The following is a 24,819-nucleotide window of genomic DNA, read 5'->3' as shown; positions in this document are numbered from 1 at the left end:
CCCACACAAAGGGATAGTCCGGGTTGAAGGGCATCGTGGCATCGGTGTGGGGAAACAGCAAGGACTTGTTCCATTTCACCTGAATACCAGAGAAGCCGCCAAAGCGTGTCACCTCACGAACCAGTGGGCTGAGGTTCTCTTGTAAACAGTAACATCGTCCACATACATGGAAACTAGTAGAGCATGAGCTGCAAAGCTGATGCATCTCTGAGTATGGTGTTGGTGAATTCGAGCCTCAAGGAGCTCCACTGCGATGGCGAAAAGCATGGGTGACAGTGGACACCCTTGCTGAGTACCATGCCCGATGGAAATGGGCTCAGAGATTTGGCCGTTGATCCGGAGACAGGCGGTGGGAACGGTATAGAGGAGTAACACTTTACGTATAAAGACAAGGCTGAAGCCCAAGCGGGGGGGGAGATAAAACAGGAAGGGCAACTCTCAGGTATTGAAGGCTTTAGTGGCGTCAAGCAAGGCGGCCACTGCCAGGAGTGCTGGGTCTATTTGATGGAGGACAGAAAAAATGGACTGAAGATTGTGGGAGGTCGCGCGGCCGGGGATGAAACTGGACCAGTCTGGGCGGGCAATGAGCGGCATGAGGGGAAGAAGGCAAGAGGCAAGTAGTTTGGCAAAAATGTCATTGTCCGTATTAATGAGTGTCAAGGGGCGGTAAGAATCTCACAGCTCAGGCGGTTTGTCCGGCTTTAGGAGCAAAGTGAGTAAGGCCTCACGGAGGGATGGGGGAAGTTGACCTGTTTCAAAGGACTCATTATACATGGCAGCTAAGTGAGGGACCAAAATAGGGGTGAACGCCTTACAGAAGGAGGCCAGCAGGCTGTCTGAGCCGGGGGCCCTGTAACCGGGCATGCCATTAATCGCAGCTGGCTGAAGACGAACCTCAAAACATACAAGATGATGGACGGAATGTTGCACAATGGCAAAACATTCACCCCCCCCCGTGACAGATCTGGATTTAATTGATCTTTATTTTGCTAACCAAGCCACCCCAGTTAAGACATGGCCATATGCAAATCAGTCTTGACCCTGTGCATCATGGGAACAGTCCAGCCCGAACCGCCAAGCCATGTAGGATCCTAGGACCGGTGTCTGGCTATCAGCCGTCTTCAGCCAGGATAGCTTGACTCCAGTGGCGTAGTGAGCAAGGGACCCACGTCCGGGCATACCCTTCCCACATAGGGTGAACAGCAAAATACACAAGATGATGGGCGGAATGTTGCACAATGGCAAAACATTCACTCCCAGTCACAGATCTGGGTTTAATCCATCATTATTTTGCTCACCTAGCCACCCCAGTTCTCACGGTTCAAATTATGAATAATGCACAAACACACAGGTAGCACATGCTATGTGAACAATTATTTGATATCTACCAATGATATTGTATATGCTTCCACATAAGGATGTAAGAGTCAACCTACGCAATGGGGTCAGTCTAATACATTTACAACTACTCTTTGGAACACAGTCTGCCACAGCACCCTTTTACAACGCCTCAGAAACATCGGAATCCAAGGAAAGGCACTGGATTGGATCACCTCGTTCCTCACCGGAAGAACCCAGAGAGTCCGCCTCCCACCATTCACGTCCGAGGCCTCTGAAATCATCTGCGGCGTACCACAAGGATCCTCACTCAGTCCCACCCTCTTCAACGTATACATGAGCCCCCTCGCGGCCATCGCCCGCCAACACAACCTCAACATCATCTCTTACGCGGATGACACTCAACTGATCCTATCTCTCACCAAGGACCCCAGCACCGCCAAAACTAACCTACACGAAGGAATGAAAGAAGTTGCCGAATGGATGAAACAAAGTCGTCTGAAATTGAACTCAGACAAAACAGAAGTCCTCATCTTAGGTACATCCCCCTCTGCATGGGACGACTCTTGGTGGCCGGAAGCCCTCGGAAATGCACCCATCCCAACAGACCACGCACGGAACCTTGGCGTCATCCTGGATTCTTCACTCTCAATGAACAGACAAATCAGCGCCGTATCCTCTTCCTGCTTTAACATTCTTCGCATGCTCAGAAAAACATTTCGCTGGATCCCCTCCGAAACAAGGAAAACAGTCACCCACGCTCTAGTCACGAGCCGACTGGACTACGGAAACACCCTCTACGCAGGTACCACCGCTAAACTCCAGAAGAAACTACAACGAATCCAAAACGCCTCAGCCAGGCTCATATTAGACATCCCACGCAACGAACACATCTCTGGTCACCTTAAAGACCTCCACTGGCTACCCGTCAATAAGAGGATTACTTTCCGTCTGCTTACCCACGCACACAAATCACTCTACGACATCGGACCAGATTGCCTCAACTCTCGACTGTCCTTCTACACCCCCTCCCGCCAACTTCGCTCTTCCAGCCAAGCCTTCGCCACTGTACCTCGCATCAACAAGACCACCATGGGAGGCAGATCCTTCTCATACCTGGCTGCCAAAACATGGAACTCACTCCCCGCTTACCTTCGCCTCACCCAGAATCACCTAGCGTTCAGAAAGCAGCTTAAAACGTGGATATTTGACAAATAATCCTCCTCCCCTTCCTAAGCGCCTTGAAACCCTCTGGGTATGTAGTGCGCTATATAAATCTTATGACTTGACTTGACTTGACTTGGAAGGGAAATTATCCCCATGTAGCACAGTAGAAGCATCAGGTTGCCTGCACACACATGTATGCAAGAGGAGGTATGGATGGGGCAATTTGATTGATCGCATAAATACCATTTGCATCCAAGGGCAATATCTCACAGGACCATGACCATTATTCCTAGTGAATCTAGTGTGGTAGGTCACCGTACATGCCTTGATGTGTTCTCCATATTTACAACAAGGGGTGGTGATGGACAGAGTCTCTGAATTAAGCAGAATACTCTCACCCAGTCAAGAGATCAGGGCTAAATCCAACACCGTTTTTTAGCTCATTGCACCATCCCAGTTTCAGAACCTGGCTGTATGCAAATTAGTCTGTCCCTGGCCCAGTGCATCATGGGAACAGGGCAGACCAGACTACAAAAGCCAATTCTTACACTGGGAAGGAAACAAGTTTCCGGGGACCGGTTTCTGGCATTTCAGCCATCTTCGGCCCGGCTTGCTTGAATCCTGATGGTGCAATGAGCAAGGGACTCACATCTGAGTATACCCTTCCACGCTAAGGGTGGACAAAAATATTTACAACAAGGGGTGGTGATGGACAGAGTCTCTGAATTAAGCAGAATACTCTCACCCAGTCAAGAGATCAGGGCTAAATCCAACACCGTTTTTTAGCTCATTGCACCATCCCAGTTTCAGAACCTGGCTGTATGCAAATTAGTCTGTCCCTGGCCCAGTGCATCATGGGAACAGGGCAGACCAGACTACAAAAGCCAATTCTTACACTGGGAAGGAAACAAGCTTCCGGGGACCGGTTTCTGGCATTTCAGCCGTCTTCGGCCCGGCTTGCTTGAATCCTGATGGTGCAATGAGCAAGGGACTCACATCTGAGTATACCCTTCCACGCTTAGGGTGGACAAAAATATTTACAACAAGGGGTGGTGATGGACAGAGTCTCTGAATTAAGCAGAATACTCTCACCCAGTCAAGAGATCAGGGCTAAATCCAACACCGTTTTTTAGCTCATTGCACCATCCCAGTTTCAGAACCTGGCTGTATGCAAATTAGTCTGTCCCTGGCCCAGTGCATCATGGGAACAGGGCAGACCAGACTACAAAAGCCAATTCTTACACTGGGAAGGAAACAAGCTTCCGGGGACCGGTTTCTGGCATTTCAGCCGTCTTCGGCCCGGCTTGCTTGAATCCTGATGGTGCAATGAGCAAGGGACTCACATCTGAGTATACCCTTCCACGCTTAGGGTGGACAAAAATATTTACAACAAGGGGTGGTGATGGACAGAGTCTCTGAATTAAGCAGAATACTCTCACCCAGTCAAGAGATCAGGGCTAAATCCAACACCGTTTTTTAGCTCATTGCACCATCCCAGTTTCAGAACCTGGCTGTATGCAAATTAGTCTGTCCCTGGCCCAGTGCATCATGGGAACAGGGCAGACCAGACTACAAAAGCCAATTCTTACACTGGGAAGGAAACAAGCTTCCGGGGACCGGTTTCTGGCATTTCAGCCGTCTTCGGCCCGGCTTGCTTGAATCCTGATGGTGCAATGAGCAAGGGACTCACATCTGAGTATACCCTTCCACGCTTAGGGTGGACAAAAATATTTACAACAAGGGGTGGTGATGGACAGAGTCTCTGAATTAAGCAGAATACTCTCACCCAGTCAAGAGATCAGGGCTAAATCCAACACCGTTTTTTAGCTCATTGCACCATCCCAGTTTCAGAACCTGGCTGTATGCAAATTAGTCTGTCCCTGGCCCAGTGCATCATGGGAACAGGGCAGACCAGACTACAAAAGCCAATTCTTACACTGGGAAGGAAACAAGCTTCCGGGGACCGGATTCTGGCATTTCAGCCGTCTTCGGACCGGCTTGCTTGAATCCTGATGGTGCAATGAGCAAGGGACTCACATCTGAGTATACCCTTCCACCCTTAGGGTGGACAAAAATATTTACAACAAGGGGTGGTGATGGACAGAGTCTCTGAATTAAGCAGAATACTCTCACCCAGTCAAGAGATCAGGGCTAAATCCAACACCGTTTTTTAGCTCATTGCACCATCCCAGTTTCAGAACCTGGGTGTATGCAAATTAGTCTGTCCCTGGCCCAGTGCATCATGGGAACAGGGCAGACCAGACTACAAAAGCCAATTCTTACACTGGGAAGGAAACAAGCTTCCGGGGACCGGTTTCTGGCATTTCAGCCGTCTTCGGACCGGCTTGCTTGAATCCTGATGGTGCAATGAGCAAGGGACTCACATCTGAGTATACCCTTCCACGCTTAGGGTGGACAAAAATATTTACAACAAGGGGTGGTGATGGACAGAGTCTCTGAATTAAGCAGAATACTCTCACCCAGTCAAGAGATCAGGGCTAAATCCAACACCGTTTTTTAGCTCATTGCACCATCCCAGTTTCAGAACCTGGCTGTATGCAAATTAGTCTGTCCCTGGCCCAGTGCATCATGGGAACAGGGCAGACCAGACTACAAAAGCCAATTCTTACACTGGGAAGGAAACAAGCTTCCGGGGACCGGTTTCTGGCATTTCAGCCGTCTTCGGCCCGGCTTGCTTGAATCCTGATGGTGCAATGAGCAAGGGACTCACATCTGAGTATACCCTTCCACGCTTAGGGTGGACAAAAATATTTACAACAAGGGGTGGTGATGGACAGAATCTCTGAATTAAGCAGAATACTCTCACCCAGTCAAGAGATCAGGGCTAAATCCAACACCGTTTTTTAGCTCATTGCACCATCCCAGTTTCAGAACCTGGCTGTATGCAAATTAGTCTGTCCCTGGCCCAGTGCATCATGGGAACAGGGCAGACCAGACTACAAAAGCCAATTCTTACACTGGGAAGGAAACAAGCTTCCGGGGACCGGTTTCTGGCATTTCAGCCGTCTTCGGCCCGGCTTGCTTGAATCCTGATGGTGCAATGAGCAAGGGACTCACATCTGAGTATACCCTTCCACGCTTAGGGTGGACAAAAATATTTACAACAAGGGGTGGTGATGGACAGAGTCTCTGAATTAAGCAGAATACTCTCACCCAGTCAAGAGATCAGGGCTAAATCCAACACCGTTTTTTAGCTCATTGCACCATCCCAGTTTCAGAACCTGGCTGTATGCAAATTAGTCTGTCCCTGGCCCAGTGCATCATGGGAACAGAGCAGACCAGACTACAAAAGCCAATTCTTACACTGGGAAGGAAACAAGCTTCCGGGGACCGGTTTCTGGCATTTCAGCCGTCTTGGGCCCGGCTTGCTTGAATCCTGATGGTGCAATGAGCAAGGGACTCACATCTGAGTATACCCTTCCACGCTTAGGGTGGACAAAAATATTTACAACAAGGGGTGGTGATGGACAGAGTCTCTGAATTAAGCAGAATACTCTCACCCAGTCAAGAGATCAGGGCTAAATCCAACACCGTTTTTTAGCTCATTGCACCATCCCAGTTTCAGAACCTGGCTGTATGCAAATTAGTCTGTCCCTGGCCCAGTGCATCATGGGAACAGGGCAGACCAGACTACAAAAGCCAATTCTTACACTGGGAAGGAAACAAGCTTCCGGGGACCGGTTTCTGGCATTTCAGCCGTCTTCGGACCGGCTTGCTTTGGTCTGCCCTGTTCCCATGATGCGCTGGGCCAGGGACAGACTAATTTGCATATAGCCAGGTTCTGAGCTGGGATGGGGCAGTGAGCTAAATATGTCATTTTCGTTGTGGTTGGCCTGAATGAAATGTTCCACGAGCGGGGCATTGGGAGTCTGGCACCGAATTCGGCTCCTATGTTGGCAAATGCGTGTCTTGACTTTTTGTGATGTTTGTCCAACATAGGTTTTTCTGCACGGGCATTCGATCAGATATATAACGTTGCATGTGTTGCAATTGGAAAGGGTGTTGCTTTTAAAGGTTACATTATTAAAGATCATACATTTACCCTCAATGGTCAAATCACACACGCTGCATCCACCACATTTCACATGCCCAACAATGGGGGACAGACCCCATACAGCTTCAAATGTGGAAGGATTAGAAGGGCTAGGGAGAGCAGCCCTGATCAAATGATCCTTTAGGTTTTTGCTTTTTTTGAAAGCAAATAGGCGGCGTTCTATTTTCACCGTCCCCGCATTGATGATTGGCCAATGGTGAAGAATCATCTTCCTAATCTGATTAGACACTGGAGAAAAGGTTGTGACACAGGCTATTCTTTCCTGATCTTTCTTGGATGTGGGGGTTAATAAGGTCTCACGCGGTCTGTACCAGGCCCGCTTCAAGGCGTTTTTAACAATTTTTCTGGGGTAACCTCTGTTCTTGAGTTTGGTGGAAAGGATGGCACTTTCTCTGAAGTAATCCTCCCTGCATGAGCAGTTTCTCTGAATTCTAAGGAACTGGGAGAAGGGGAGGGAATCACGTAACGCTCTGGGGTGGTTACTCGAGTACTCTAGTAGTGTATTACGCTCGGTGGGTTTCCTGAATAACCGAGTCAAGAGTGCCCCTTCGTGGTGGAAAATAGTGAGGTCCAGAAAATCTATGGAGGATTTGTCTGATGTAAGTGTAAAATTAAGGCCAGAACAGTTATTGTTCATCCAATGCAACAGATGGCGTAGATCATCGGTGTCATACCTCCATAGCATGAAGATATCATCGATGTATCTACGCCACATAATAATCCCAGAGAAAAAAGGATTTGATGGTAACAAAATCACCTGTCTTTCTATCTCGTCCATAAACAATATGGCCAAATTTGGGGCAAAAATTGCGCCCATAGAGGTCCCCTTTATTTGTTGATAAAAGAGACCATTAAAAGTGAAAAAATTCCTCGTCAAGCACAGTTCAAGAAGTTGCAAAATAAATGATGTAGGAATTGCATGGGGACGTGGACGTGTGTCAAGAGTTTTTTGGATCACACGTAAGGCTGCAATCTGTGGGATGTTTGTATAAAGAGACTCCACGTCCATGGTACATAGAGTGTCTGTCGTAGGATCAAACGGGTGGTGTTCGATCAACGAGATCATGGACATGGAGTCTCGGATGTAACAAGGAGTGGATGGCACAAATTCCTTGATGTGAAAGTCAACAAAATCCCCTAATGGTTCTCGGACAGAGCCGCAGGCTGAGACAATCGGCCGTCCCGGTGGTGAAGTGAGATCCTTATGCACCTTAGGGAGCGTATATATTACTGGTATCCTGGGGCTTTTCACGTTTAGATAATTGTATTCTTTTTTTGTGAGGAAGCCCTCTGCAGTGGCATCCAAAGTCACCTTACGTATTAGTTCCTGGATTTCCTTTGTGGGATTGGAAGCTAGCCTTAGATAATGTTCCTTGTTGTCTAGCTGTCTCTGGATTTCTGTGGTGTAGGAATCAAGGTCTTGTATAACGATTCCCCCACCTTTGTCCGCACTCTTAATGGCCACGGAACTATTTGTTTTTAGGGAAGTTATAGCTTGTTTCTCCTTAAGGGTAATATTGTAAGGAATAAATCTCTTTTTGGTTTGAAGAATAGACAGATCTTTTAGAACCATTTTCTCAAAAGTAACTATTTCAGGCGGAATCATGCCAGAGGAAGGCAAAAATGTAGATGGAGGGCGAAAGGGAGTAAGAGCCCTGGTCTCATTGGAGGGGTGGATTTGGAAAAAAGCCTTTAGGCGAATGCGTCTAAAGAACCTCATGAGTTCGGTTTGAATCTCCATAAAGTTTGGTGGAATAGTGGGAACAAATGTTAGTCCCTTCTTAAGTAGGGATAATTCATCCTCCGCCAATAAATGGTTGGAAAGATTGAAAATGGGAATGGCTTCGATCTGTGTAGAACTAGGCCCTACCACTGGTAATAGTTGTTCCTGGTCCTCCGTTCTCCCGGAGGGTTGAACCATCTTTGGGTTTTCTTTACCCTTCCCCTTTGAGGTGTCTCTTGTTGACCTCTGTGTAAAAAAGAATTAGTATTCTGCTGTGCGCCCCCACGTCTGGAGTTACTACTCCCTTCACCTGCGTCTGAAGTGTCAGACGATTCAGCTGAGGTGTCCGAAAAGCCCACCAGGTTCTGTCGTCGATTGAATCTACCCCACGGTCTATATTGTTGGGGATTGGTATATGCTCTATTGGTGTAAAAATCTTTTTGTAGATATGGGTAAGTAGTTTCAATATTATAAGATTTTATGTCCTTTTTAATTTTGTTTGATTTTTTATTTTGCTCGATCCTGTGGAAATCAGCTATAGTTTTGTCTAGCTGTTCCAAAAGTTTTTTATTTTCTGCGGATGTGCTCGTATCTTGGATTTGTTTTAGGATGTCAGAAATCTCAGCCTCGAGTGATTTCAATGTCTCAGTGGCAATGTCAATACCCAATGCCAGCCAATTACGGGAACAAGTTGTCCCTATATAGCTGAAATTGGATGTATATTTAGGATTGTCTGTAAAGATTCCTGGTATGTTGCGAACCTGTAATCCCAAGGGAATCACGTCAGCCTTAATGTAGTCAGTTAGCATTAAAACCATCAATTGTAGGCGCACCTGTTTTTTCTTTATTTTCTCTAGTTGTTCAGGTAATGTTGTATTGGCCTGACTGGGAACTTCTGAGTTTTCTGAAAGTAATCAAGGGCCAGAGCAAAGTTGTTTTAGGTAGTCATCTGTATAGAGAGGGGGAAATGCTGACATAATGAGTACGTTTTGAAAAGAAGGCCAGGATAGTTTAGGAAGGAGAAATTTAGGAAGGAAATTAAAGTACTAGGTGAACCCAAACCAAATAATTGGTTCAGACGAAATTGAGCCCTTGCAAACCAGCGTTTGCACTCAAGTCTTTAAGTTATAACAAGGGAACCCGATGGATACCAAAGGACCATAGGCGGACAATCTATTTTAGAAAACAAAGGTCCTAAGGTGAATATTTATAAACATTGTAGTGTAGTTCCTATTTTCCCAATAGGCTCTGCGCATTGGAATAATACCTACAGCAGTAAAGGCCTAGGCCAGACGTTAACTAGGTCTACTACTGTCGATACTAGACTTAAGTTTTGGGTTTGCCAGCGTAGCTCAGAGTTTGCTAGAAACTTTCTCGAATGTTCAGGAAAGAATTAACTCCCCTGATTAGACAAGAAGGGATTTAGTTTCTGACAACCATAGAACATGACAACTTTGCTCTCCCCTAATCAAGAGTCAATCTCAAGAGTCGTGTGAGCACAAGGCAATTATTTTACTCAGTCAGTACGTGCATTCTTAGTCTCATCAGATTGTAGAGAAAAGGAAGAGACGGGCGTGTTCAATAAAAAGGTGTTATTTATTGATCAGTCTCTTTTCTCGTACAAGAGAAATGGATCGATATTATTGCAATACTTATAGTTAAGTAAAGTGCATACATTAAAAGCAATAGTATAAAATAATACTGTAAAAACATTGATATGGTTTCTGAGCCATATGATGTTTAAAATGATTAAAATATATTTACATACACATATACATTTGACTAAACGTACTCAACTGGTGTTTCTAAATACGCCTACCCCGTGTACCTGACCTAAGTCTAATGCGTGGGCGGGAATAGAAAGTTACAGTTTTAAGTTAAGTTTGTTTTTGCCAAGTGAATAACTAAAGAATTCTCTGTGAGGGGTTTTTCAGTTCTGTACCTGGAATTTAGGATGAATGAGGAATGGTATCTCTTTCTCTGCTCTCGATATTCCAAGCTGCCTGCGAGGGCTGCCCGAAAGCGCCGGTGCTGGGTCTCTCGGCTTGAGATAGCAGCGCGTCTCTCAGCGCGTCAGGAAGGCGGGGCTGCTGCCAGCGGGGTCTGCTTCTGCTCTCGGCTTCGGCAAGTATGGCTGCTCCGTCTCGTCACCACGCGTGTGTTTGCATAGGGCAAGATCGGCAATATTTATACCTTAAAGGTGCCGAGATTGACGTAAGGATGGACATAGATACGTCAATAAAGATGTCATACGACTTGCTCGTTAGCACATTCTTTTACTGAAGTTCTCTGTGAAATCAAAACAATGGCCGCACGGATTTTCCAGGTTGTCATAGGTTTGATTTGTTATGAGAACGTCGTATGCCTTATCAGGGGCTGGAGGAATGTCGCTTGTCTAATTAGATCTCAAGCGTTATGACCTAATCAGATAACACGTTCCTGTGCCGTAGTGTGACTGCGTCAGATAACGGTATCTGCATCATGGGGGCTGTTCTTGCCTCATGGGCTGACTGTTAGTTAACTTGATAGTTAGTTTAACCAGAATAGGGTCAGGAATAGGGGGATCGATTCAGAACCTATAGGAATACATGACACCCACTCCACGCTAACTATGGTCATATTTACTAATCTATGCATAGTATAACATAGTACAACATACTATAGAGTATAGTGTATACCTTACCACCCCAAAATACATAAATGCATTTTGAAATTTTCAAATATACTGAAAAATTGCAGTCATATATATTGTATGCACTTAAGCTATGAATTAAACGCTAAAGTAAACACGCATTTGTAGACATTATTGCTTATTTGGTATATGAGAAATACACATGAAATGGCTCTTAATATGGCTATACAGAAAGGAAGTTCGAGACCATCTCATCACATAATAAAATATTTGTGAACATCCCAGCGGGCAACTAAAGTTTATAAAGTATCTATAAATAGAAATCTTAGTTCTCTAGGAATAGTTTCTTACTTTAAGCAGAAGATAAGTGTCCCGAAAAATTTGTGAAAAATAATTTGGGGCTGCTAAAAAATTGTTGTCCGTGAACTGGTGGGAAGAATTGTTCATGTGACTTTATTTTTAAAGTTGAAGGCCGAATTCAGGGAACGCCGTGTGCGAGCTTGCTCAAAAGTCTCTATTTCTGTTCCGGAGAGAACATCATATCATTTAGGCTTTCGAAAAAACTGTCAACAGCTTCATGGGAAAGTTCCACTAAGTCGGAAATAGGGGTAACCATGCATTCGTGCGCATGATTGTCTGCATTGACATTCTGATTCGCATTGCTGACAGAAGGTCGTACCTGTTCAATGCTGCTCTCATCTTGAACTTCACTACTCTTCAATCGTAGTGGTGAAGATTCCAGGAATGCCGTCATCAGGATTGGTAGCCTTTGAGGGCAGCACAAAGCGTGAACCTTGGTAGGAACCAACAATGTATCTGCATCCACTGGCGCATCCGATTGTAGCGTCAGACAGGTGTCTAACACGCATTCTTCTCCGCATAGCAGACATCTCAATACAGGTAAAACACATCTTTGCCACATTGGTCGAAATGATAGAAACCAAGTCATGTTCAGGTCTCTAAGCCGGGATAGTCCCAGGATTTTTGATATCCGGTCCCGGTATCCAATGGCTAGGATTGTATCTTCCATTGTCGCGAGAGTTTGATCTGTGACATGGGTTGCCATAACGAAAAATAAGGACTAAGAATAGTATTCCTGCAATTAGTCCCAGGATCAGGGGAAGTCCGCCAAAAATCGAATGGACGAAATCTGGAAAAATACCCAGTATGGCTTTGAATGGTGTTAATGCCATCGAAAATACTGTCTTAAATACCTTTGAGACCCCAGTGGTAGCAGAAATATTTAAGATTTCGCTCAGGATTTCCGCGAAATGTACGGGGGAATTAGTTGATAATAATGTATGTATCTCTGCAGTCGTCCTTGCGACTTGTAGATCATACGTTTCTTTTGATGACGTGAGCCTTGTAGGCGTCTGAAGAAGCACTGTTTTCATTCTGCTTAAAGTATCTATTCGAATAGAAGTAATTTTCAAATTGGGCCATGCCCTTGCCTCCCTGTCTGGAAAGGAGCTGGGGAATAAAGAACGTCCACAGCACTTGACCTTCGCCGTCGTAGTGACTAGATAAGGAGTCCCGGGCATAAGACTACAACATCTGCGGTCTACAATAAGAATGTAACTCCCATTATAGAGTCTTTGAAAGAAAGGTTCTATTTCAGTTGCAGGTGCGCCTTGCTGGTGACATGAAAGGTTGTATGAATTCCCTTCACAGGCTCCATGCAAACTAATTCCGTTACACAGAAGCGTGCCGCTTAGTGACATAGCACAATTGTTGCCACTAAGAAACACTTTCTGTCCTTTATTACTGACACATGCATGTGAATAGGGCAGGTTCCAAGTTGTTTTAAGGTACCCCTTTCCCAATTTCTCGTACATGCCAGCCTGTATATATTTTTGGCAGTATTGAAACCTGAAGGTTGAGATTGGAATATTTATGATTCCGTGGATTATCCATTCACTGACAGGTCGTTCTGACATTGTCATTGGTAATCTTTCTAGTTTTTCAATGCTCAAGATTGTATAATCAGCACCCTTTTGCGCCATACCGATTTGTCTATCAGTAAGGTTAAAGATTTGGAATAGTGACGTTGTGTTGATTAAACGCCAAGGCACATAGCCTGAACGCAGATTTTGTAACGTCCAGCCAAGCTGTACAATAGAACGCAATTGTGACTGACCATGTTGTAATAACAGTAAGTCTTGCGATAATATATCGATTGCTGACGACACAATGCTGTCCAAAGAAAAAATTCTGGAGGACAGAGTCATTAACCCATTGTCCACTACAGAAAGTGATTTTTCCAAATTAATACGGTCAATTTCCCGTATTCTCTCTGCTGTTTCAATTTGAGTAACCTTCCAGGCCTCATTGTATGCTGCATATACAGAGGCTGCTATGAAACGCTTTTGACGCTGTTTGCGTGGTCCCATTATGAAATCACGCAAGTCAGCACCATCAGTAAGTAAAGTTAGGTGTTGCTTAATTTCAGGCAGTGTGGAAGTTTGTAGCCATTGAAGGCATAATTTGCCCACACTGTAGGTTGTTATTATCCCTGGGTGATGTCTTTGGGGATATCTAGGGTCTGGCCTGGTCATTTTGAACCCCTGTGTTTTATTCAGGAATCTGTCTTGACAGTTATTTGTATCTGTGGGCCAGATCAACCATTGTTTCCAATCAGGATGTGTTCTGTTTTGGTTTAATATATGGTTTACGTCTATCTCTTCATCTGTATCAGAGCTATTGCTAAACATTGTTGGCTTTGGAATAGACGGTTTATTTAAATCTTTGATTTTGGCTAATCCAAGACAGGTGGTTTGTTGAACAGTGTCATTTAAAAATATCATTTGTTCTGGGATCATGCAGGCTCTAAACAAAGCTTCTAAACCTTGTACTTGCCAATCTTTTGTACCCCAAACACTTTTCAAATCAACATTTTTGTCCCAATAATCAAATCCAAAGGTATTCATTTTTTCGAAGAATGAATCTGAATATATCAATTTTGTGTTGGTTATCATGGTTTTCATCCCTGTCTTGTTTGACAATTTAAAATAGAATGTTTCAGCATTACTTGTGTTAAAACCTGAAAAATATGAATATTTGTCATAAACGGTTCTTGAGCTCCCTTTTGGAGGTGTTGCACAATGTTCCCATTGATTATAATTTAACACATTTCTAGGTTGTGCAGATCTATGTAAAAAATGATTACCATAGTGGTTATAGCAATACATACTATCATAATTTGTAGAACCTTGCAAATAATCATGTTTTGTAAATTTAGCAGACATTACTAGATCAGACATCATGTTGTTAATGCTTTCGAAGTCCCAATCATCAGCAAATGAGTTTGGTTTTGCAAAGTCACTCAAGGAGATCTTGATTTGGTGTGGGTATTTCAGGATCTCGACCGGACCATAAATTTCATAGTCAGTGTTGTCCCAGGCTAGCCCACCAGGTATCGGATTGGCTGTGAAGTTGGCTGAAGAAAGTTCTCTTTTCTTGACGTGTGAAGATGTGTGTGGTTTGAGGACCAAGTTGATGTTCTGACTTGCTGTGTCCATTTTAGCATATTTTCCCTCAATGAAGCGTCCCAAAGTAAATACCATGATGAGCCAAAGTATGAGGATAAATGCACCAAAACCCACCCAAAATTCAATCCATGGAGAAATCAGATATGTTTCTTTCAGTTGTTTCAAAAGTTCCTTAGCTTTGTCTTTAAAGGATTTTGATGATGGCTGTGTCTTTGATTCACTGAAGCCTTCAGAGGAATCATCGAAGTTGATGAAGTACCCGGATGCAGTTCTGTCAATTGTTCCAATTGCTTCAGGATTTTTGTTTCTTGCATTTTCACTTGGTACTTCATTGTAGATTGGTGTGTCTCTGCTAAATGTTTTTATTTGGGTTGTCAGAGGTCTGAGTTCTATTGCTTTGTTGCATAGTCCTTGATGTTCTTCTGTAGGCGTTTCGAATGTGATGAGCCTCTTCGTTAGGACCTCTGTACTGGTAGCAAACCTTGGTGTTCTGCTACTTATTGGGAGTCCACTTGGCCTACTGTTTGTTATCGGCCACATGTTGTGGTTTTACCAGGTCGATGGATACAACTCGGTTCTCCTTTTTACCAGCAAGTGGCGGTAGTACAACTGATCTTGTCCCGTTGACAGACAAGACAGGAACTGCTTTTCTGTAAGAAGGCCCAAATTCCTTCTTTACCGCGATCTTCTCCCTGACTAGATCCCCGACTTTTGGAAGCCAGACAGGTCTTGCTGGGACAGGTGGTGATTCTTCAGTGGTTGTTGGCTGTTGTTTCAACTGTATGTTGCTCAGGTCTTTTCTTGTTTTGTTTTAGTCCTGCAAAATAGCCAAACGGTCTTTGACATCAAAGCTTTTTTCTTTAACCACTGAAGTCTGACTATCAAGGTCAGAGATTATCATTCTAGTTCCAAATAATAATTCGTACGGACTGAATCCCTTCAGAGAATTTCTTGGCAAGTTATTTAGACTACGTTGGACACTTATTAGATGTTTGACCCACCCAGCTCCCGAACCTAATATCCTTTCCATTATAGATTGCTTTCTGCCTTGGTTTTTTCTTTACACCATCCCGTACCCTCAGGAAGGAAGTGAGAAGATTCCAGCTGGGCTGTGCTCATTAGGCCATGTTTCTCCCCCGGCCGGAGGGCTTGAGTGAAAACAATGGTCGAACGTAGCATGCTCTTAGCGTATATGCCATTTAGACTCGCAAATCTTTGTATAACAGTCCGGACGTCAGCCGAGTGCTGGTGATCTACATTATAAGTGGAAACTAGCCTGTATATGTTAATCGCAAGCCCTTCTTTTTATTGGTCATATTATCTGCCTTGATACGACGAGGTATTAAACTGTTTCTCTCCCCACTGCGATCTCTGTTGCAGTTTGGGCAGTTTTTTACAAACATGGTGTAATGCAGGCTCATGCCTGGCCACCAGTACCGTGATTGTAATTCTTCCAGAGAATCTTTCAGTTTGAGGTGTCTGAGACCCTCGCCCATATGTGCGTCTGCGATTAACAAGCTTCTCCTGTCCATGTTTGGAATCACTCTATCCCCCACTCCAGGGATTCGAGCAAAACGGACGGAGTTCGCATCGATTATGTATGTATAATTGAGTGGATAGTTGATCGGTAACGCTGAGCAGTCGCCTTTTGATGACGTTTTCACCGCCAGCATTGTTTCACCGTCAATGTATTTTAATGTACGCTTTTTTCGATCTACGGGAGCCGGTTTAGTGGCTGCCGCTGCGGCTGCTTCAGCCAATGAATTCCCCACAACGTGAACGCCATCACGCTGATGACTCAGTGAGTGTGTCACGTGAGTTTTCGGTAGTTCTTTTTTCAAAAGAGCTACTTGTTCCCAGAGCAGTTTCTGCTTTATTGGTGCATCTGTGTCATCTTTGTAACCGTTCTGAATCCATGTCTGCAAATCCTTGTTATATGCTTTGACGCAGTAATATGAATCTGACACTAAAAGTGTCGGGAATTCGCGATCCGCATTATCTAGCGCCATTTTCAAAGCTATTATTTCAGTTTGTAGTTCTGAATTAGTTTCTACTGAGTGTGATTTTGTTAATAGAGGTCTTAGTTTACCTCCCCGCCACACTTCTTTTGTAATCTCACATGTGGGGTTGTATGCTTGTTCTCCCCAAACGGAGGGTTGAGCATGTCCGTCTGTATAGATTACACAGGCGTAATGTCGTAGAGGCAGAATGTCGATTGGCAGAGGATACGTCTTTTCATATTTTAGATTTTTTAATTCTTCTAGTTCTGGATCAAAGTAGTAGTATACTTTGTCCGTTGTGATTGAATTCACCCATTGTATCCATTCTGGATTCAATGGTGTTGTTGGTAAATTACAAGGTGTTGTTAGTGCCTCAAAGGCTGAGTCTGCTGTTCTGACTGTGATATGTCTACCGTCAGCTATGTCTTTTTCTCTAGCTATTGCGGTTTGAACTGCACGAATGATTTTTTCTGTATTACTGAATTTCTGTTCAGCTTCTGTATACAAGTGTGATTTGAATGCAATTGGTACCTTTTCTCCCTCATTAGAGGTAAGGTATGTGAATCCGCATCTCCCTGGGATGACTCGAATCACAAGATTGCGTGTGTTATCACGTGTTTCTAATCTTGTTTTAATTAGCATGTCTGTTTGTAAGGATCTCAAAATTTCTGTGTGTGTTTGAGTCCAATTGGATTTTTTGAAGTCTGGTTTAATTAGATCATAAAGGGGTTTGACCCTTTCTGCGTAATTTGTAATGTATGTTCTTCCGAAATTTAGGAAGCCTAGAATTGACTGTAGGTTTTTTAGTGTTTTAGGAGCTTGGATTACGGCACATTTCTCTAGGAAATTGTCTGCCAGGCTTTTACCTTCACTTGATAACTCATATCCTAAGAACAGGACTGTCAGATGGGCAATTCTGGACTTTTTAAAGTTGAATTTGTAACCCTCTGCTGCGAACCCAAGTATTATAGTGTTCACTCTTTTCAAGTGAGTATCCAAGTCATCATCTGTTAAGTAAATGTCATCGACATAAGATAATGCTTCATCATCATATAGTTGTAGTAATTCTGTTACTCTCGCTGAGAATACTCCCGGGCTATTCTTGTACCCCTGGGCTAACCGACAGAATTGCTTTTGAGTGCCATTTACTGAGAATGCAGTTAAATATCTGCTCTCAGGTGCTATGTTTTGACAAAAGAATCCATTGGAGATGTCCAAGGTTGTTTTGTATTTTTTGCGCACTATGTTATTCATTAGTGCAGCACTGTGTGAGTTTTGCACTGCAAAGGTTTTGCAACATGTGTTAAGGTGTCGGTAATCCAAAACTAGACGATATGAATTGTCTGGTTTGGAGACCGGAAACAAAGGATTGTTCATTTGTGAGGTGCAAGTTTCAATCACCCCCTGGTATTCTAGCTGATCTAGTATTTCATTTACCTGTTTTTTAGCTTCTTGCTTAATTGGGTACTGCCTTTGTGCAGTAGGTTGTGATTTTAACTGGATTTTGTGAGGAGGAGAATCCTCATCCCATCCTACATGATTTTTATATAAAGCAGGTGCTAAGGCCACTGCCCACTTTCTAGCAAGTGTATATGTTTTATGAATCGGGATTTGATTCGAGAAGGCAGGCATAATTACTTCTTCGCCATGAGGGCACTCCCTGACAAACTCTGGTGGCCAGTCTTTTTCAGCTAGAAGGATGTCATAACCCTTGGAGAGGTTATCCCAAAATAGTCCCCTTATTTTCCTAGTCTTATCATGCCTGGCCACCAGTACCGTGATTGTAATTCTTCCAGAGAATCTTTCAGTTTGAGGTGTCTGAGACCCTCGCCCATATGTGCGTCTGCGATTAACAAGCTTCTCCTGTCCATGTTTGGAATCACTCTATCCCCCACTCCAGGGATTCGAGCAAAACGGACGGAGTTCGCATCGATTATGTATGTATAATTGAGTGGATAGTTGATCGGTAACGCTGAGCAGTCGCCTTTTGATGACGTTTTCACCGCCAGCATTGTTTCACCGTCAATGTATTTTAATGTACGCTTTTTTCGATCTACGGGAGCCGGTTTAGTGGCTGCCGCTGCGGCTGCTTCAGCCAATGAATTCCCCACAACGTGAACGCCATCACGCTGATGACTCAGTGAGTGTGTCACGTGAGTTTTCGGTAGTTCTTTTTTCAAAAGAGCTACTTGTTCCCAGAGCAGTTTCTGCTTTATTGGTGCATCTGTGTCATCTTTGTAACCGTTCTGAATCCATGTCTGCAAATCCTTGTTATATGCTTTGACGCAGTAATATGAATCTGACACTATAAGTGTCGGGAATTCGCGATCCGCATTATCTAGCGCCATTTTCAAAGCTATTATTTCAGTTTGTAGTTCTGAATTAGTTTCTACTGAGTGTGATTTTGTTAATAGAGGTCTTAGTTTACCTCCCCGCCACACTTCTTTTGTAATCTCACATGTGGGGTTGTATGCTTGTTCTCCCCAAACGGAGGGTTGAGCATGTCCGTCTGTATAGATTACACAGGCGTAATGTCGTAGAGGCAGAATGTCGATTGGCAGAGGATACGTCTTTTCATATTTTAGATTTTTTAATTCTTCTAGTTCTGGATCAAAGTAGTAGTATACTTTGTCCGTTGTGATTGAATTCACCCATTGTATCCATTCTGGATTCAATGGTGTTGTTGGTAAATTACAAGGTGTTGTTAGTGCCTCAAAGGCTGAGTCTGCTGTTCTGACTGTGATATGTCTACCGTCAGCTATGTCTTTTTCTCTAGCTATTGCGGTTTGAACTGCACGAATGATTTTTTCTGTATTACTGAATTTCTGTTCAGCTTCTGTATACAAGTGTGATTTGAATGCAATTGGTACCTTTTCTCCCTCATTAGAGGTAAGGTATGTGAATCCGCATCTCCCTGGGATGACTCGAATCACAAGATTGCGTGTGTTATCACGTGTTTCTAATTTTGTTTTAATTAGCATGTCTGTTTGTAAGGATCTCAAAATTTCTGTGTGTGTTTGAGTCCAATTGGATTTTTTGAAGTCTGGTTTAATTAGATCATAAAGGGGTTTGACCCTTTCTGCGTAATTTGTAATGTATGTTCTTCCGAAATTTAGGAAGCCTAGAATTGACTGTAGGTTTTTTAGTGTTTTAGGAGCTTGGATTACGGCACATTTCTCTAGGAAATTGTCTGCCAGGCTTTTACCTTCACTTGATAACTCATATCCTAAGAACAGGACTGTCAGATGGGCAATTCTGGACTTTTTAAAGTTGAATTTGTAACCCTCTGCTGCGAACCCAAGTATTATAGTGTTCACTCTTTTCAAGTGAGTATCCAAGTCATCATCTGTTAAGTAAATGTCATCGACATAAGATAATGCTTCATCATCATATAGTTGTAGTAATTCTGTTACTCTCGCTGAGAATACTCCCGGGCTATTCTTGTACCCCTGGGCTAACCGACAGAATTGCTTTTGAGTGCCATTTACTGAGAATGCAGTTAAATATCTGCTCTCAGGTGCTATGTTTTGACAAAAGAATCCATTGGAGATGTCCAAGGTTGTTTTGTATTTTTTGCGCACTATGTTATTCATTAGTGCAGCACTGTGTGAGTTTTGCACTGCAAAGGTTTTGCAACATGTGTTAAGGTGTCGGTAATCCAAAACTAGACGATATGAATTGTCTGGTTTGGAGACCGGAAACAAAGGATTGTTCATTTGTGAGGTGCAAGTTTCAATCACCCCCTGGTATTCTAGCTGATCTAGTATTTCATTTACCTGTTTTTTAGCTTCTTGCTTAATTGGGTACTGCCTTTGTGCAGTAGGTTGTGATTTTAACTGGATTTTGTGAGGAGGAGAATCCTCATCCCATCCTACATGATTTTTATATAAAGCAGGTGCTAAGGCCACTGCCCACTTTCTAGCAAGTGTATATGTTTTATGAATCGGGATTTGATTCGAGAAGGCAGGCATAATTACTTCTTCGCCATGAGGGCACTCCCTGACAAACTCTGGTGGCCAGTCTTTTTCAGCTAGAAGGATGTCATAACCCTTGGAGAGGTTATCCCAAAATAGTCCCCTTATTTTCCTAGTCTTATCTCCCTCTATACGTAATGTTATCTCGTATATCTTGTGGGGCTTGCTAACTCTGGTGTCTGCAGTTTCCACTTGAAGGTATTCATTCGTGTCCACTGTCTCCAGATGATTCATAAGGACTTTGCGAGCTATGCTCACTTCTGCTGCGCTGTCTAGCATTGTCTGAGCCCACTCTCCGTTTTTCAGTTGTGTCCTCAGTATTCTCGGCATTGTTAACTACCTTGATACTGGCTACCTTCTTTTTTGGAAATTGTAATTTCTTTTTTAGCTGAGCAGGTTCCTTGTCTTTGGACTTGGCGTGCTCTTCTCTTTGTTCTGATCGTCCTCTTCTTTCCGATTTCTGCGAGGAATTCTGAAAAGATTGAGAGGGACGTGTATCAATGTCTTGATATCTATCAGGTTTTTTAATATTATCCCTATTTCTAAGGTTATATCTTTTCCCAGAGGGGTCACTCTGGGGTGACCTGTGTCTCTGGTTCGGAGATTTCTCCCTTCGCCTAGGAGACCTTCCTCGGGACTGGAATTTCTTTTCTTTTGGATTGGATTGTTTGTTTCCATCCCAGTTCTTTTTTGGTGAATTATTATTAAAAAATATTTTTTCTGGATTTTCAGTCAGTTGCGGTTTTACTGGTATTCCACCTAAACTAACTCTACCTAGTTCTTCATAAGATTTTTCTATGATTCTGGCAATTTCAGCTGGTTGGTCTGCTATATCTGTCTCTTTTAACCTCTGGCGGATCGCCACGTTTGCTGCTTCACCTTTTATATTGGCTAATAATATAGCCGAGACCTGCTTGAAGTCTTTCAGTAATTTCATACCAAGAGTTAAAGCTGGTTCTGGACCGTATTCATCTTGAATTTGTTTTAGCACATCTGGTATTACCGAAATGGATGGAACACCGTGCGTTTTTGTGTAGATTGAAGCAAAGACTGTACCCCAAGTGTCACAGTCCTCTATGTGTGGTGCGATTCTCATTGGGAGACATATAGTCAGAATCCTGTGTTTTTCTATCGGGGTGGTGTCAGGAAACACCGCCTCTATTTGGGTGATTTTCTGTGCCAACCAGAATGGTATTTGTTCCCGTTTAGCCGGAACTTTACCTAGGCAGGATTGGATGTTCTGTGGTGTGATTTTATTTGTGTTCCCCTGGTGAGGGGTCAGCTGTGGAAGTTTAATCGTTGGCTGAATTGTTGAAGTCCGCATTACATACTGAACTAATTGTCTATGAATTTTTAGTAATTGTTTTAGCTGTATTAACAGCTCTCCTGTGGACATCCCTTCGATGTCTGGGTGTGGTGTGTGTCCGGCTAAGACCGGCCACGTTGCTCCTGGTCTTCCTAAAGGACCGAGCCTTGTAATGTGATTGTTATGTATTAGGGCGCCATCAAATAAGAGCAAATGCTCTTGGAATTTGAGTGGTACTTCCACCTCCTCGAAAGGAGTGTAGATGTCGGGTGGAACCTCTATTTTGTAATAGTGGAAGTACTTTGTTACAGCATTTGCTGCTGGAAAATGTATCCATGAATAGTATACCTCTGTCTGCCGATATTCGTGTGCCTCAATTACGAATATGACTGTGCCACCTCTAGGTGTCAGACCATTTTCTATAAGTTTTAAGGTTATAGATTTCCTTTTGCTGACCGGAATGAGTAATATATCCGCGTCCGCATCCTTTAGTGCAGTATCTGCTGCTGCTATTTCAGCTGCTAATCTAACTGCCTCTCTTTCATCATCACTGTCTGACATTTTACCGACAGGATGGTATTATGTTTGTTTGCAGATCAGGTTTCTTATGGAACAGAGATTAGATGCACAATATTTTGGAACAGTGTATCCTTCAACGTTGACTGTACCAAGAACCATACATAGGAGTTCCCTCCTGTGCGGTTTTGGAGGATATTACCTTTCACCCACTCCAGACGTCTTTGGAGAATTTGGGAAAAGGGGTCTGCGTGAGAAAGCACGACTGAGTTACTCTAAATGTCTTACGTTAGTTTTATCGCCCTTTCCAAACGCGTTGGGCGCCATGTAGTGTAGTTCCTATTTTCCCAATAGGCTCTGCGCATTGGAATAATACCTACAGCAGTAAAGGCCTAGGCCAGACGTTAACTAGGTCTACTACTGTCGATACTAGACTTAAGTTTTGGGTTTGCCAGCGTAGCTCAGAGTTCGCTAGAAACTTTCTCGAATGTTCAGGAAAGAATTAACTCCCCTGATTAGACAAGAAGGGATTTAGTTTCTGACAACCATAGAACATGACAACTTTGCTCTCCCCTAATCAAGAGTCAATCTCAAGAGTCATGTGAGCACAAGGCAATTATTTTACTCAGTCAGTACGTGCATTCTTAGTCTCATCAGATTGTAGAGAAAAGGAAGAGACGGGCGTGTTCAATAAAAAGGTGTTATTTATTGATCAGTCTCTTTTCTCGTACAAGAGAAATGGATCGATATTATTGCAATACTTATAGTTAAGTAAAGTGCATACATTAAAAGCAATAGTATAAAATAATACTGTAAAAACATTGATATGGTTTCTGAGCCATATGATGTTTAAAATGATTAAAATATATTTACATACACATATACATTTGACTAAACGTACTCAACTGGTGTTTCTAAATACGCCTACCCCGTGTACCTGACCTAAGTCTAATGCGTGGGCGGGAATAGAAAGTTACAGTTTTAAGTTAAGTTTGTTTTTGCCAAGTGAATAACTAAAGAATTCTCTGTGAGGGGTTATTCAGTTCTGTACCTGGAATTTAGGATGAATGAGGAATGGTATCTCTTTCTCTGCTCTCGATATTCCAGGCTGCCTGCGAGGGCTGCCCGAAAGCGCCGGTGCTGGGTCTCTCGGCTTGAGATAGCAGCGCGTCTCTCAGCGCGTCAGGAAGGCGGGGCTGCTGCCAGCGGGGTCTGCTTCTGCTCTCGGCTTCGGCAAGTATGGCTGCTCCGTCTCGTCACCACGCGTGTGTTTGCATAGGGCAAGATCGGCAATATTTATACCTTAAAGGTGCCGAGATTGACGTAAGGATGGACATAGATACGTCAATAAAGATGTCATACGACTTGCTCGTTAGCACATTCTTTTACTGAAGTTCTCTGTGAAATCAAAACAATGGCCACACGGATTTTCCAGGTTGTCATAGGTTTGATTTGTTATGAGAACGTCGTATGCCTTATCAGGGGCTGGAGGAATGTCGCTTGTCTAATTAGATCTCAAGCGTTATGACCTAATCAGATAACACGTTCCTGTGCCGTAGTGTGACTGCGTCAGATAACGGTATCTGCATCATGGGGGCTGTTCTTGCCTCATGGGCTGACTGTTAGTTAACTTGATAGTTAGTTTAACCAGAATAGGGTCAGGAATAGGGGGATCGATTCAGAACCTATAGGAATACATGACAACATACGGTGAAATTATAGTCTTGAATCAGTGCTATATTTGATTTTCCAGTACCCAGCCGGGACAGGAAGTTTTATTCAATATATTTAACAGTTTTGAAGACCGCAAGGGTCAAATACAAACATTTAATAGGGTACAAGCCTGCACCTATCCAAGAGTAAACAGTCAAACAGTAAGAAGGAAAGATAGAAATCAAAAAAAGAGACAAACAATACCAGGCAAAAAGACATGGGAGCTAAATGTCTCTTGCAAAATGAGTGAATGGTAACGCAAGTTCAGACACACAACCTCCGTAAAAATTGGTCACAATGGGTATATTACAGAGTTGTTTAAACAGTCGACGTTTCAGTCCCCTGGCTCCTAATGAACCTTTTGCCTGGTATTGTTTGTCTCTTTTTTTGATTTCTATCTTTCCTTCTTACTGTTTGACTGTTTACTCTTGGATAGGTGCAGGCTTGTACCCTATTAAATGTTTGTATTTGACCCTTGCGGTCTTCAAAACTGTTAAATATATTGAATAAAACTTCCTGCCCCGGCTGGGTACTGGAAAATCAAATATAGTACTGATTCAAGACTATAATTTTACCGTATGTTTATAAATATTCACCTTAGGACCTTTGTTTTCTAAAATAGTGGGTTACAGATCCAACACTGTGGCATTGGCAAGGTATAATATGTAGAGGTAGTCTGTGTTAATGTTGGACATTTTATGGATATGACATATTGGTACATTTTTCATTAATGGCATATGTAGACTGTAGTTGTGGGAGCGTGTTCCCATGCACATCCTATCTGGAACACTGAAAAGTACTCATATGAAAAGTGGCCTCTTCTGTTGACCACAACTATGAGGCCTAACACATGGCTATTATCAAGTAACACACACACACAGTTGTTG

The sequence above is a fragment of the Lissotriton helveticus genome, chromosome 6, assembly GCF_964261635.1.
Source record: "Lissotriton helveticus chromosome 6, aLisHel1.1, whole genome shotgun sequence".
Lineage (NCBI taxonomy): Eukaryota > Metazoa > Chordata > Amphibia > Caudata > Salamandridae > Lissotriton > Lissotriton helveticus.
Note: the sequence above shows the minus strand (reverse complement) of the source record.